Source organism: Rhynchophorus ferrugineus, unplaced genomic scaffold, assembly GCF_030347505.1.
Source record: "Rhynchophorus ferrugineus isolate W39M unplaced genomic scaffold, kcgeb_rfMv2 rfM1, whole genome shotgun sequence".
In the NCBI taxonomy this organism is placed as follows: domain Eukaryota; kingdom Metazoa; phylum Arthropoda; class Insecta; order Coleoptera; family Curculionidae; genus Rhynchophorus; species Rhynchophorus ferrugineus.
The window spans coordinates 71,515,272-71,529,429 of NW_027472580.1; the positions used below are offsets into that span (position 1 = coordinate 71,515,272).

General features: G+C 32.8%; 1 protein-coding gene across 1 annotated transcript in view; it reads left to right on the forward strand.

Moving 5' to 3' along the window:
* LOC143189975 (uncharacterized) overlaps positions 1-14,158 on the forward strand; it is a 563,901-nt gene that overhangs the window by 327,505 nt on the left and 222,238 nt on the right. The window lies entirely within an intron of this gene.

Genomic DNA, 14,158 nt, shown 5'->3' on the forward strand with positions numbered 1-14,158 from the left:
GTTGAGAGTATCTTTCGACTAACCAGTATAATTGTTTTATTTTGGTTCTAATGTGTTTTGCTTTTTGTCTAATGTGATGTTTCCAATTTAATCTACCGTCAAGATGGGTTTCAAGGTATTTAGCTGATTCTGCTTGAGCAATCCATTGAGTGATATAATAAATTTTTTATTATTTCGCCTCAATGCAAAATTAACGTGGACAGATTTGGAGCTATTAAGTTGAATTTTCCAATCTTTCGTCCATTTGTAGATTTTGTTGACTGCCACTTACACTTTTTCTATTGCCCTAGGCAGACATATATCTTTTGCCATAATAATTGTCAGCAAAGGTTCCAAGTAGTGTTTCATTTGTTGTTGGAATGTCAGCAGTGTAGAGCAAATATTGGAGAGGTCCTAAGACGCTTCCTTGTGGAACTCCAACCGAAATAGTTTTAAATGTCGAGAACGCTATTTCGTGCGATACTCTAAATTTTCTTCGTAATAAATATGACTCCAGCAATTGACAATAGTTACGAAGTAACAATTTGCTCATCTTACGGATTAATCCCAAATGCCAAACCCGATCAAAAGCTTGTGTAAAATATATGAAAACTTTGTACGTGCCTTGAAATTTGCACGTTTTCCTCAATTTCCCAGGATTCCGCAATCAGATCCTGATTTAGTTCCAATGGGACCACCTCGGAAGTGCACTCTTTCGAATAAATTTTTTTTTGTAAATTAGTCCATAATAGACGGGGAAATCGGCGAACATACAATAAAAAAACATATAAAGTCGAACATATAAATTCCTTCTTTTTCGAAGTAGGTTAACAATGGGAATAAAGATTTTATTAAAAATTCAAGCTGCTATACAGTTTGCACTTTAACACGTAGGATTTCAGGTATGTATACGTCTAGATGCAAAAGTCCATATCTATAAATTCCGAGATACATTGTTATTTTGTCTTTCTTAACCTAAACATTGGGTCAAAGAGATCTCAGATGATAAAATTTCTTAAATCCGCCCTATAATTTTCAATATTTTATCACACTTAGGATCGAATATTTATAATGTATCCTATCCGCACAAACTGATTTATGTGCCCTGTCACTAAAACAGCTATATTTCCGAAAATAATTTAAATTTTGAAAAATTATTTTTTAGACCATAGCTTCAAGAGCATGAAGAATTTTTTTTTAATATTATATTAGAATACTCCCTAAAAGGTTAGAACATATATTTACGTTTTAAATGTATATTTCATTATTATCCTCTTCACTATGTATTCCTATTTACTAAGTATCCATGTTTTATCTTGATATTTAGTACTTAGTTAAATTTGTTAGGTTTATACTGAGACTACATAGCGTCAAATATGAGGACCTTCAGGATAAAATACAGGCACAACAGGCCACGAGAGGGCAACGAGCTCGTAAAATGTCTGAAGAAAACATCAGTGTTCTCTGGTAGTCAAATGCAACCCGCCCAAGCTAGATTACTCTTAAGCAAAATGAAGAAGTTTAACGAAATAGTTCAAGACATAGAACTGAAATATAATAGGGCGGTGGCAACATTACATAAATTACAGCAAAAATCAATACTGTTTGAGATGACTCACTATCGTGATGAAAAATGTTTCCAGCGTCTTGATGAATGAACACATCGCATAAAGCAAATAATACACCTTACTATTTCATACCTTACTCTATTATCACACTGGCTAATCGTATTTCCTTTTATTATTTATTATTTAATGTCATATTTTGGGTCAGCCAAAGCAATAGAAATAGCATGCAAAGATTTTGAAACAAGCTCCATTGTACGTTCGTAAGGATAATCTGCATAAGGACCTGATGGTAGAAAATATCGATAACGTTATTAAAGACTATACCTAAAAACATGAATAAAGCCTCAATCAGCACATCAATGTCGATATTCTCCAGTTCCTAGATAATGATGGCTTAGTCAAAGAGAGTAAAACCATTTGATCTAGTTGAGTGAAATAATATGTAAAACTCAGTTCAATTTAAAAATAGTGACATAGATGTTAAGCTAGAAAGTGTCTATCGTGAATAAGTACTTTGTAATTTTAAAACCGTAGCAAATTAGATTTAAAACAAATAACTTATTAGTTAAATTTACTAGATTGCTATAATAAAGAATTTAAAAAGGTATTATACTTAATTTATGTTTATGTTCATTTCATTATTTCATTTTCCTCTAATAATTAAAACATTAATTTAATACAACTATTTAATACAAAATATATTAATTAATTTTCCAATTTCAAAATATATATATAGAAATAAAAATATATCAATAAAATTCGTTGTTAACGTAATGTTTCCTGAAAACGATCATCTTTCCAGAGGGAACGTATTGCTGATAAGATTTGAGATTTATAGCAAGATGTTCGAGAGTCCTATCAAAAGACCTATCGAAGTGCGGCTCTTTGTTTCGCGTCTGATGTTTGGTTTCAACCGACGTTTTAATGGCGATGATGCTATTCGACCGCTCGGAGCACGTTCCGTACGTTTGTCTGATTCTGACGTGTGGCGTTCAGCAATATTTGTAATGTGCTGTATAAATACGATTGCTGTAACGTTTTCGACTTCCTAACTCGGTCGTTAAATTGATTCTCGTATGAAATCCCGAGGGTTTCTCGTTTTAAAGCAGATAATATGAAAAGGCAGGATGTTGGGACAATATATACATTTTGGTTTTCGATTTTGGAACATTTTATGATGAATGTATTTTATATTATATATAATGTATATACATTTTTCAATATCCTGTTTTAAATAAAATTCAGCATCTGTTACATTATTACTGTTATTTGTAAAACTAATATTTTACAAAATTAAAGATAATTAATAATATAGTCTATCCAAAGAAGTTTTTAATATACCGTACCTAAATTTATGACGTTAAAACGTCGCAATGTTACCGTATCAAATCTGAGTTTTAGCTAAGTTTGACTTTGACATACAACAGAACTCTAATCTAAATAATATTATAAAACAAAAATGCTGTTATCAAATAAAATTTATTTTAACATTATAGTAGATCTAATGCATATATATACAGTTATAATAGTTTGTAGGTTAGGGTTGTGTTTGGAGGCCCAATCCATCTAATCAACAATTGCATATCCAAGTAATATATTTTACATTCATTAGAAAGCATATTAACTTTACGCTTAGTTCTTGTGTACTTCAGTACAGTGGTTCCTTGTAAAGGTATTTTGATATCACATATATCACATTTCTCCTTAGTTAATGACAGAATACTACCGAGTATAGATGAAGGATATCTGAAATCCTACAAAACCAATAACAACGTATTGTTCGAGAACCAGCTATGTATTTGTTATAATGATTATGAAATATAGTTCACCTTAAAGCCCCAGTACAAATTACTTTGAGATATTTAATGAGATATTTATTTAATGTATGTTCATAATTAATTATAAAAAAATAGTGTAAAATCCTAAAAGCAGGAAACATCTAAGGAGAGTTTATGGACTTTTAGTATGATCCCTAATCATGTATCTCGCTAACCGGTATATTTAATGCTGTAGCGACGACATTAAGACGTATCGAATTTTACATATTAGAATAGCAACCTACAAGATACCCAGAAAATGTCCTAGATATTGGACACGTGCGGAGTGCCAGCAACGATGTCCAGTAAGCGAAAATGAAGATCTGGCAACTCGGAGACGTTGATCTCGAAAATCATTGTATGGTGTTTTAGATCATTCAACCACTGACTCTTGTTCAGTTATGCTACCATTAACTGCCCAAGCATCTTCTCAGGTAACACTGAGCCGCTGCCTTTCTATCTCTTTGTATTTTATATAACTTTAACACATAACGTTTATATCCCCATTCACCAAGCCTTAAACCCCAAAAATGTTAAAAAATAGAGTTCAGAGCCCACATTAAGGAATCAACTTCAAATAAACTCGAACTGATAGGTAGGCGACATTATATATAATTAAAAATTTATATTAATTTATTTGACTGTAAATATCAATATCAATATCAATATTAATATCAACCTGAAATTGTAGAGCTTTACTTCGACGTTTAAAGGTCATTAAATCACTACGCCTATTGAACTAACGCTAATTGTCGATTTTTGTTTAATCTACGATCAATTTGCTATAATGCCGGCGAATTCATCTCCATTTTTTGCCGGAGCGAATGAATAAATGAATATCAGTTGCGCTAGGCGCAGCCATATTTAGGCAATTAACAGCTGCGATTTATAACTATCGTGCTGAAACTGACGCAGGCATCTACGCATCAATCAAGCTGGGGAAATGTATTGTTAGTGACACCTTTGATAGTTCAGAGGGATGCGTTAGGCTGCCTGGCTCATCAATAAGTAATTATCCGTAGTAAATGGTTTTATTTTTGCAACATATTATTAATGGTTGTCATACGTAACATATTGCATAACTCTGATCAGTATACATATATTAATCAACAAGTTTAATCAAAACCGAAATTAGAAATTCCAGAAATATTTTATTATTTTTATAGTTTTACTATTATTCCTGTTAAAATTAATATTTTATTAATTTAATTAATTAACGGATACCGTCAAGAATAACATTTTAAGTAATTGACACTTTATATACCGATTTTTCATTTTTACTTAATTAAATTTTATCAACTTTTAAAAATAGTTAGTATATGACATTATATGCTACGTTTACAAAAACTTAAAAAACTGACGTATTGGTTTCATAAATTTTCATGACGCGAGTCGACTGTTTTATTGGACGGACCATATTTTATATTTTTCAACTGACTATATAATAATTGGTTTAAAAATTAACAGACACCATTAAGAATAATATTTTAAATAATATAAATAATGTACATAATATATACGGATTTTTTAATTTGTTTTAATTAAATTTTATCAACATAATAGCAGAGAGTATATGCTACATTAACAAAAACCTGAAAAATGTAACCTTCTGCGATTTTTTAATTAATATCTATTTAATGGGTTTAAAAAGTTTGAAAGCTTAATGCACATAACTTCAGGTACACAAAAAAGTTTATATGATTATAACATACTTAGCACACAACCTAACAAATGTCCTTAATTTACATTACTTTTTGTGAAAATAACTCTTGTTATTCGTAAACTTACAGCAATATTTTTTGTTGTTATTTGGAATAAAATGGATGTACTGCTACTGCTAGAGTATTTACTAAAAATACAGTTATTTATCAATCTCATAGGTTACTAAATATTCACGCAGACAGTCTGTGAAGCTACAATTAAAAAGATCAAACATATTTAATGAAAATTGGACATAGTTTTGCGAAAAACACTATCTCTGATATTGTTTACCATGACAGTGCAATATATATATGGCATAACATATAATTTGAGTCGTATATCTTCAGACAAAGAGTACTTAAAACATCATTATATCCAAGCCTGAATATCCATTATAGCATTCAATGGGGATATCATGATTTAAAACTACTCTTAAGAAATTCATTTTATTAAAGTCGAAATTTTTATTGTAACAGATATAATATAAAATTCAGATCTTTACGAAATGGCACAAATATAATTGTAATATATTAATATGTTCGATGGAGATTTTGCGCAATATACGTCCTTAAGTAAAATAGACGAATTATTCTACAATCCTGAAAAAAACTAACATACTATAGTATAGCAGCTTCTTTCTTGGCATTTGGTATAGCTCCAAACCACACCAAAGCCACTGTAACCGATTTTTCATAACAGTTAATTTTTTAGTCAAATATTAATATGAAATATATTACTAACATATTTTATAGTCACGAATTATTAAAAGACTAACTGCAGTGGGCGATTTCAAAAACCGTATTCTACATATCAACCAGACTTACCTAAGAATGACTCATCCTTAGTAATTCCCCTAACTAGCTTGAATGTTTCCTGAAACAAAAGTACACCCATATTTTTTATCATCACCCAATTACCATTGCTCCTCTGTAATATTACTCCGTATATCTTGGGGATTTCACTGGTGTGGATCCTCTCGCATGTTCACATCCCCAGAAATGAGACTGCAGACTGTACAGCTAAATTAGTTACCTTCTCATCCCTCCAAAGCCCTCATTAAAAAATTAATACTAATTCTGATAAGCTCTACTGAATCGCACCTTGATCTTAATCGACTAAGGCAGCGTCTCCACGCACGGCTATTTGATTACTTCAAGCCTACTTAATGAACTTCTTCTATATCAGACAACATCGAAGTATAAATACAGATCTATATAAATAGATTTACAAGTAACAATATCAACTGACCTTGGATTTGTGAGAGAAAATTGCTGCTTCAACAAAACCTAGCCTAAACCAACGCACACTCACAAACTTGGTCATGATCTAATAGTTTAATCCTTTTGTCCCCATATATTATGTTATATCCTATATATTACCTTTTTGTTATATGTACACTTTTATGTCTGTCCTCGTTCAATATTTTTGACTAGGCTGTAGTTTGTAAAATTATAACTAATAATTGTATAGTTACGAAATGATGATTTCCAACAAAGTAACAATGAAAATATCCCTAGATACATATAATATAATAAATAGCACGAGAGTAAAAATTAAACAATTGTACAAAAGGTAGTGTAGACAATGTGGTATAATTATTTATAGCTAAAATGGTAGGATAGGTGTTAAACCAGGAGGATTTATTGAATTTCGGGCGTCTTTTAAATTTAGACTCGCTTTAGAAGTACTTTCGGTCCGTAGGATAGCGCTAATAACATTGATTAAATTCAGGAGATTAGCGTCTGAGCCAAGAGGGTAGCATTCATAAAAAAAGAACAAATGAATAGAGATAGAGGAGCCGCGAGCAAAGGTCGAGTCCTTTGTCTGTTCCATATATTGTAAATTAGTAAAGTTGTCTTGAGAATTTTTAAGCATTTCTTTTGTTCAGTTGAGCCTGAGTTTTTTTAATACACAGATGTTTAGATAAATTTAGTTAATATGGGATAGTAAAAAAATGGTGACCGCGATTCGCTATACAACTTTCGGCTCTTTTTAAGGCATTTTTCATGACGTCCTACAACATCTGAGGCCGAATATCTTCAATTTGGTGACAAATATAGTCTTTAAGATGTTGAATCGTTTGGGGCTTATTCACATAAACGTTTGACTTAAAAAAAACCCACAAGGAAAAGTATGGTGCTGTTAAATCCGGAGATCTGTCTGGCTATGCTAAATCCCCACTTTATCTCATAAATTAGTCTTTGTGGAAAAACGTAATTCAATAATTGAATTGTTTAACGAGCTGTGTGTTCTTTGACCCTACCTTGCTGAAACCACATATCTTATAGTATTTGCTCTTCCATTTCAGGCACAAGAAAATTTCGAATCATGTCTTGGTACCGTTCAGCAGTAACAGAAACTGCAACACCTTGGTCATTTTCAAAAATAATAGGGGCCAATAATGTTTCCAACATGAATACTACACTATAGAGTTATTTTTAGTGGATACAATAATGTTTCATGAATTAATTGAGGATTCTGTGTTCCCCAAAACTTTCTATTTGTTGACGTGGCCACTGAGAAGAAAATGGGCTTCATCGCTAGTTATCAACTTAGACGAAAAATCTTAAATTTCACGAAACAGCCTTAGGATTGCATTCTGTACTGAACTCGTTGATCTGGATCTCTCGGTAGCAATTTTTGAACTAATTGAATTTTGTACGAAAATGTTTTTGGAGACTCTGCAACTCGATGGCGCACCAGAGCGTTACCAGCGTTACGAGACGTCCGTTGTCTTCCAGAACGGGGCCTGTCCGCTGGCGTACCGTGCTGTCGAAAATTCGCATGTAAACGATAAATTGTGGTTTTGTGAGGCACTGGACGATTAGGATATTTTTGACGCAATTTCCGCTGAGTAGCAATAATGGAACGATTAATTTCAATAAATATTGTCACTTTTCCTGCTCGTTCTTGTGGCGTATATTAATCGGTAATAAAATTCGGACGTCTCCACAACACAATGGTTAAAACAAAACGTATCTAAACGTCACATAAAGAAAGGGCGCGCAATCAAAATAGTAGCGGTATTTTTGCCTCACGAGTTATATAACAAATATTTGGTATATTTTTCTCGAAACATAAACCTAACTATAGTTATATATAAAAATACAGCCTATTTTCAATGTTTTGTGTTAGACATGTTATTTGGTACATTATACTATTATTTAGTACTACAAGGAATTCCAGTTTCGATACACATATCCGTTTGGTAATACAAATACGAGAAATCTTCCTTCGAATCTTTTCGTTTCTCGAGGACGAACGGGCGGGTTCTTTTTTAGAGAAACGAGACGATACAGTCGACCTTCATAAAGAAAACATAACGTCAAACGGTCCTCCTCATCCAGTCCGAAAAATCCAATTTAACTTCCACACGTCGCTGACTTTCATTCTATTACGGATCGGTTTTTGCGGCGGCATTTTTTTACACGCCTCACATTGTAAACTGGCACCGTTTTTTTATCTGTTCCGGTATAGTTTGCGGCCGTCGTTCCATATTTCATTGAAATATTGACGTCGTTATTTTTTATCCGTGGGTGGTTTTTGTACAATATCGGGACTGGTTTTTTGGGATGTCGGGTTATGCGGTTTAATAGTAGTGTCTATTTTACGTTTCGCGAACAATAAATTGCGTAATATAGAGAACAATTTTTAAAATATCGTTTCATGTAAAAGGGACAGGCATAAAAATAGTTTGGATCTATTTTTTTTAATTATTACACGTTTCAGATATTAGCCAGCTTTACTATTAAATCAATTATCTCTTGAATTTTTCAAATTAACAGTTATACTTTTCAAATATTGTTCGCTTTCATTGCGCACTTTTAAAATTTAATCATATTTTAACTGGATTTTTATCTAAGCTGGACCTACTGTATAAAGTAGACTTCTAACCACGGTTTTTGGCATTAAGCCTACCGAATGGCCAGTGAGTAACTTAGAGACCATCCTAGAAGACATCGAGTGTTACCCAGCATGGTTATTGACGTAACGGCCATCAATTTATTTGTTAAATTTTACACTTTTTTGTACAATTACAAACATAAGCTTGCTCCAGTAAGATTCGAACTCGCGAGTATCACAATAGTAGGATGATCTTCCAGTCGTCTTGACCGCTGCACCAACCAAGCCGACCTATTAGAGCTCATATATAGGAGAATAGAACAATAGTGCTTAGCATGTGGGCTATCGGCTAGACAATGCCCATATTAAAAACCATCACTTACTACCTTAGCTATTTTTCTCTTTGTGGCGACCGCCACGACCCTTTAGGCCACCACCAATTCACCATCAACAACTACAAAGGTTGGCAACGCCGGTGGATTGGTACCATGCAGTTCCAGGGTATAAAAGACCATCAGGACGACGTCTCGCTCTCTTTTCTTATCACCGTCCCCCTGTAACAGTACCACTTCCACAGCGCTACCGTACTTCCTCTACCTAACCTAATATCCTGTCACTTCTCCCATCGACCACATGTATTAATCGTAAGTTAAAATAAACAACTTTGATTCAACCAGTGTTTTTAGTTCCCGTGCAAATTCCTTCCAAAAATAGTAGTGAGTGTTCTGACAAATAATCGTAGCGGCAGCCACACATTTCGACTGACTGACCGACCCGACGAACATTCCTACATCTTAATATTTATTAACTTGTATTCATATAGTTGAAATATAATTTCATCTAATACACTGGGTTCTTCAATAAATTCGTAGAACATCATGAACAGTAGAATTATTGGGTGTTTGCATGTATTTTGATCTGCAATATACCATATTATCAATATAGATGATCCATGGTTTTGCCATTTTTCCTCATAAAATAAAGGTTTTCCTTTTAGAATAATTGAAATATTCAGTTTTTATTCTGCCAAAACACAATACACAAAAAACCCAGCTTCACAACATTGGCCAACGATTGCCATTTTCCAAATTATAACTGATTTGTTAATATACTGTTTTGTTTGATATTTTGTTGTTATAACCACCATAATCTATTTCTGGATTGTAGTAGAATACTGCTTGTTCCTGTATTATAGGCGCACCGCTGTCTGCAGAATTGCTAGGTTCTATTGTCCTGCTCGCTGTTTGATGTTCACGAACTCGTTAAATTCTAAGCCTATGCACTTCGTTTCTACTGACATATCTATAGGACTATTATATTATTTGTTTCCGCATATCATCGGTGAGATTAACACGGTTGACTTGACTTCAAATACTTAGCGCTAATAACACAGTCAGTGTCAAGTCAAGAAATATTTATGGTTGTATGAAATATAAACTGCAGTAAAGTAATAAACGCTCAGTGCTAATACTATTGCTCGTGAAATACATCTGAAAGATCTGACCATATGAAAGATTACACATCTCACCTATCGCTTGCCTTGTCCAACGCAGAATAAAGCATATAATACACCGAAATATAGTACATATGTTATTTAGAAAGGGATCACAATTTCCATAAAAACTTATACGAGTATAGCTAGAAATTGTTATGTTGTAAAATATATAAGATTTGATACTATACTTAGACGATATATTTAAATGTGATTACCTAGAGGATATAATAGGAATACATGATACAAGAATCCATTGTGAAAATATACATATTTTGGTTGAACTTAGAAGAAGATAATTTAAAATAAATATGTGGTAGGTTGTATAGATCTGTATTAGGATCTTCTCCGAGCAGTCCATAAATCTATCTATATAGATATACATAACAATAACTTGTCCTCTAGAGAACTACCTTAAACTGCTGATTATTTTAAATATAAAATACAGCAAAACCATAATTGCCTGAACCGATTCAATATATTCACGAATATATTCGGAAACTATCGACTTGAGGATATATCTGTCGAAGATATAAACATCCGTAGGGTACCCAAGGCAAGAAGAACAACATTTTCTTGTTGAGCTATACAATAAATCCAAATAAAATATAAATTTAGATTTTAGAAGTCTACCATCAGTCTAGCTCTATCTAAAAATATATCTAAAATTGATCACGTAACATAACACCGACTCATTAGTCATCACGCAGCTCCATGAAATACTATTATCAGTCCCCTGAATATAAATTTTATAAATATCCAGTTCCTATCCAGGTTTAGCCGATTAATTTCCATTGCAACAACTTCTATATATATTCGCCAACTATATATATTCGTCGTCATCCGTCTTTTTGTCTTAATAAAAGGAGGATATATGCGTCTTATGTAACCAGCCCCCGCCATTCTAAAATTAACACAACTACATTTTCCGTCTTTACAAATTTATTTTACTTAAACGGCTTCTACCTGGTGCTTGTAAATTGCGACTGCATTCTCTGTGTTAATTCAAAAATTGATTATAATAAAAATAATTAATTTTCAAACTGTACTCTAATAGTGTAAAATTCGTTAGCTCTGAAAAATATCATTATGAATTAATCCAAACTCTATTCCCAACCTAACATGAAAGAGTTGGGCTCATTCATTAAACTGTAATCACAGACTGCTCTATGACTATAATTCTCTAATAAAACACGATTATCATTATTTCTGTGTAAATCTATATTGACATTTATACTGAATGGGGTTTATTATTATTTTCACACTTTTCCATCTACACGACATCAGTGGCAAGTACTTATCGAATTATATAAATCATATATGTTGTAACTGTGCCCGTACCTGTGCATTTATCAGTGATTGGCTCATCACCGCACGAAAAATTATTGTCGATCCTAAGAAAACTTTCTAAATCCTGTTTAGTTCTTATCCTTTAAGTGATTAGTGAACTAGCTTTAGTTTCTTTCTTTTTTTCAATTATTTCGTCCTCCTCGTGCATCAGTTTTCTTTTTGTTTAGAAATACATGGAACATATATTATAACTTGTTATTCGCTATCTAGTATTTTTTCTTGATCTTGCTCTTACAGTTTATATCTAGCATTTAAAACTTAAACATAATTAACTATGTGATAGATTTACACCTACTGTTGCATTCCAAATCATTTCAAGACACGGGAAAGTTTTCATATTTAGCTAAGCTACACTAATTGAAAAGGTTTTCTTCCGCTAAACCTTGAGATAGATTCACTGTTGCCGAGTATGTGTAGTACTTCGATGGTTTTATGTTCACGCCTTCTCACTTGGTGATTTCTGTGAATGTCCTCATTTCTAATCTACTTTAGGGGGTCTATATGGTACGGTGAATGGAGGTAAGACGAAATAAAACTCTGGTATTTACATGATGTGACCGTTAGTTATGCGAGCGGCGCTGTTTTACATGATAATACGCTTGGGCAGTCGATGGTGGTACATCTGAACTCAACGATGATCAGTAACTGAATAAGTACCTTTCAATAATATCCTAGATAAACCTCTCGAAGTGGTTGGATCTTCGTTATTGTTTAGTGGACGTCACTGCGGTCACCCCTCACGTGTCAATATCGGGAATAATATTTTCTAGTAGAGTATTTTATAGGCTGGTATTCTAAGATGTAGAATGTCCTTGTCAAAATTTGACATACAATTATTACCAAAAAATACTAAAAAAGAGTATGGGGAAAAATAATTACAAAATACTGATATGTTCAAATATATATAAATATACTATATACAAAGAGCTTTAAAATAAGATTTATTAAAAAACAAAACTGATTTGTAAGGTCATAAAGCGATTGGTAAAATGAAATATACTAACGTGTGTGAAGATTTTCGGCACTTGAATGTGGTCTACTGACTACGTTGAAAATAAGTTTATTTCTCGAACAGGACTCCTAACAACAGTAATCGACGCTGTGAGATTGAATGTTTTGATGCTGTGGTGGCTCATTTTCTTCCATGACGAGACGTTGGTGATTCTCGCACCCTGATGAAAACATGAGGAGTCCACAGGGACTGTAATTGGTACCTACCTTCTGGAGCTGCTATGTGACTAATCCATACCCACGTATATTATGTTATTGCAGCAGAACAAATAACGACGGTATGCTGACGAAACTGCCCAAATCTCTTTAAATCTAAACGTGTGCGGATAAGACTGAGACTGCTTCCCAATGAAGACTAAAGAAAACGAGGAACTACTTTAAACATAGCGCCGAAAGAAATATGTTGTCGAAATGCTGATTATTATATAACCAAAAATTAGAAGTCAAAGGCTATAGAATTTCAACAGATTGTCAGAATTATAACGTTTGGAAAAAAAATTAAAAACTGAAATGAAATGTATGAAAGTTCTTCATTCCAACACTAAAATTAAATTTAAGGAATTACTTCTTGTAAGAATGTAAATATTTAAAGAAAAAGTATTTATTTATTTATTTATTACAGACCCATCAACCTCCTGGACTATTTAAGGCTTCTCAGATTTTTACATGTGAATGTACATTACATTCACACCAGTCAATGTGCAAATGATACAGCACGTCAATAAGTATAAATTTTAAGATAACAAGTGAGAAGATATGGAAGTACACAGATGTATGGATGCATGAATGAATTAGTATAAACTTCGTACAATCTATGATAGCGATATATAAGTATATAAGTTATATAAATATCTAAATATACGTGTATTATGTTATACAGCTATCTAAGAACCAATAAAGATATGCAAACTTTCTCGTTATCGCTTAGTGGACGTCGCTGCTGGTACCCAGCAAGTGTTCAACATCTGGGATAATATTTTCTAAGTAAATGCCGCTATTCTAAGGTGTACAATTCGGCACGTCTCAGAGTCACCACACAACCGTAGGGCTTTAATGCTGCCAAGAACTTTTTAATTTTATAATTTCGGATCATGTTAATATTGGTTTTTTTACAGCACACATTTTTGAGCCTCATATAATATTTTCTAGTTTCTTCGTAACATACTCTTTCATTTTATGCATATATCTCAAATTATATTCGTCAATGTTTAATTCCCTTAGAATGCTGACATCTGTCTGCAACTTTTTACAGATTTCTCAATTTTGTTAGCTGCAGCAAGGCAATATCATCAACAAATGTGGACATTGTTACTTCTTTGCATTTAGAGATATCATCTTGTCACTATCCGACTCTACATTTTCTTTATAAATAGGTGAGTATTTTAGTCAAAAGTATA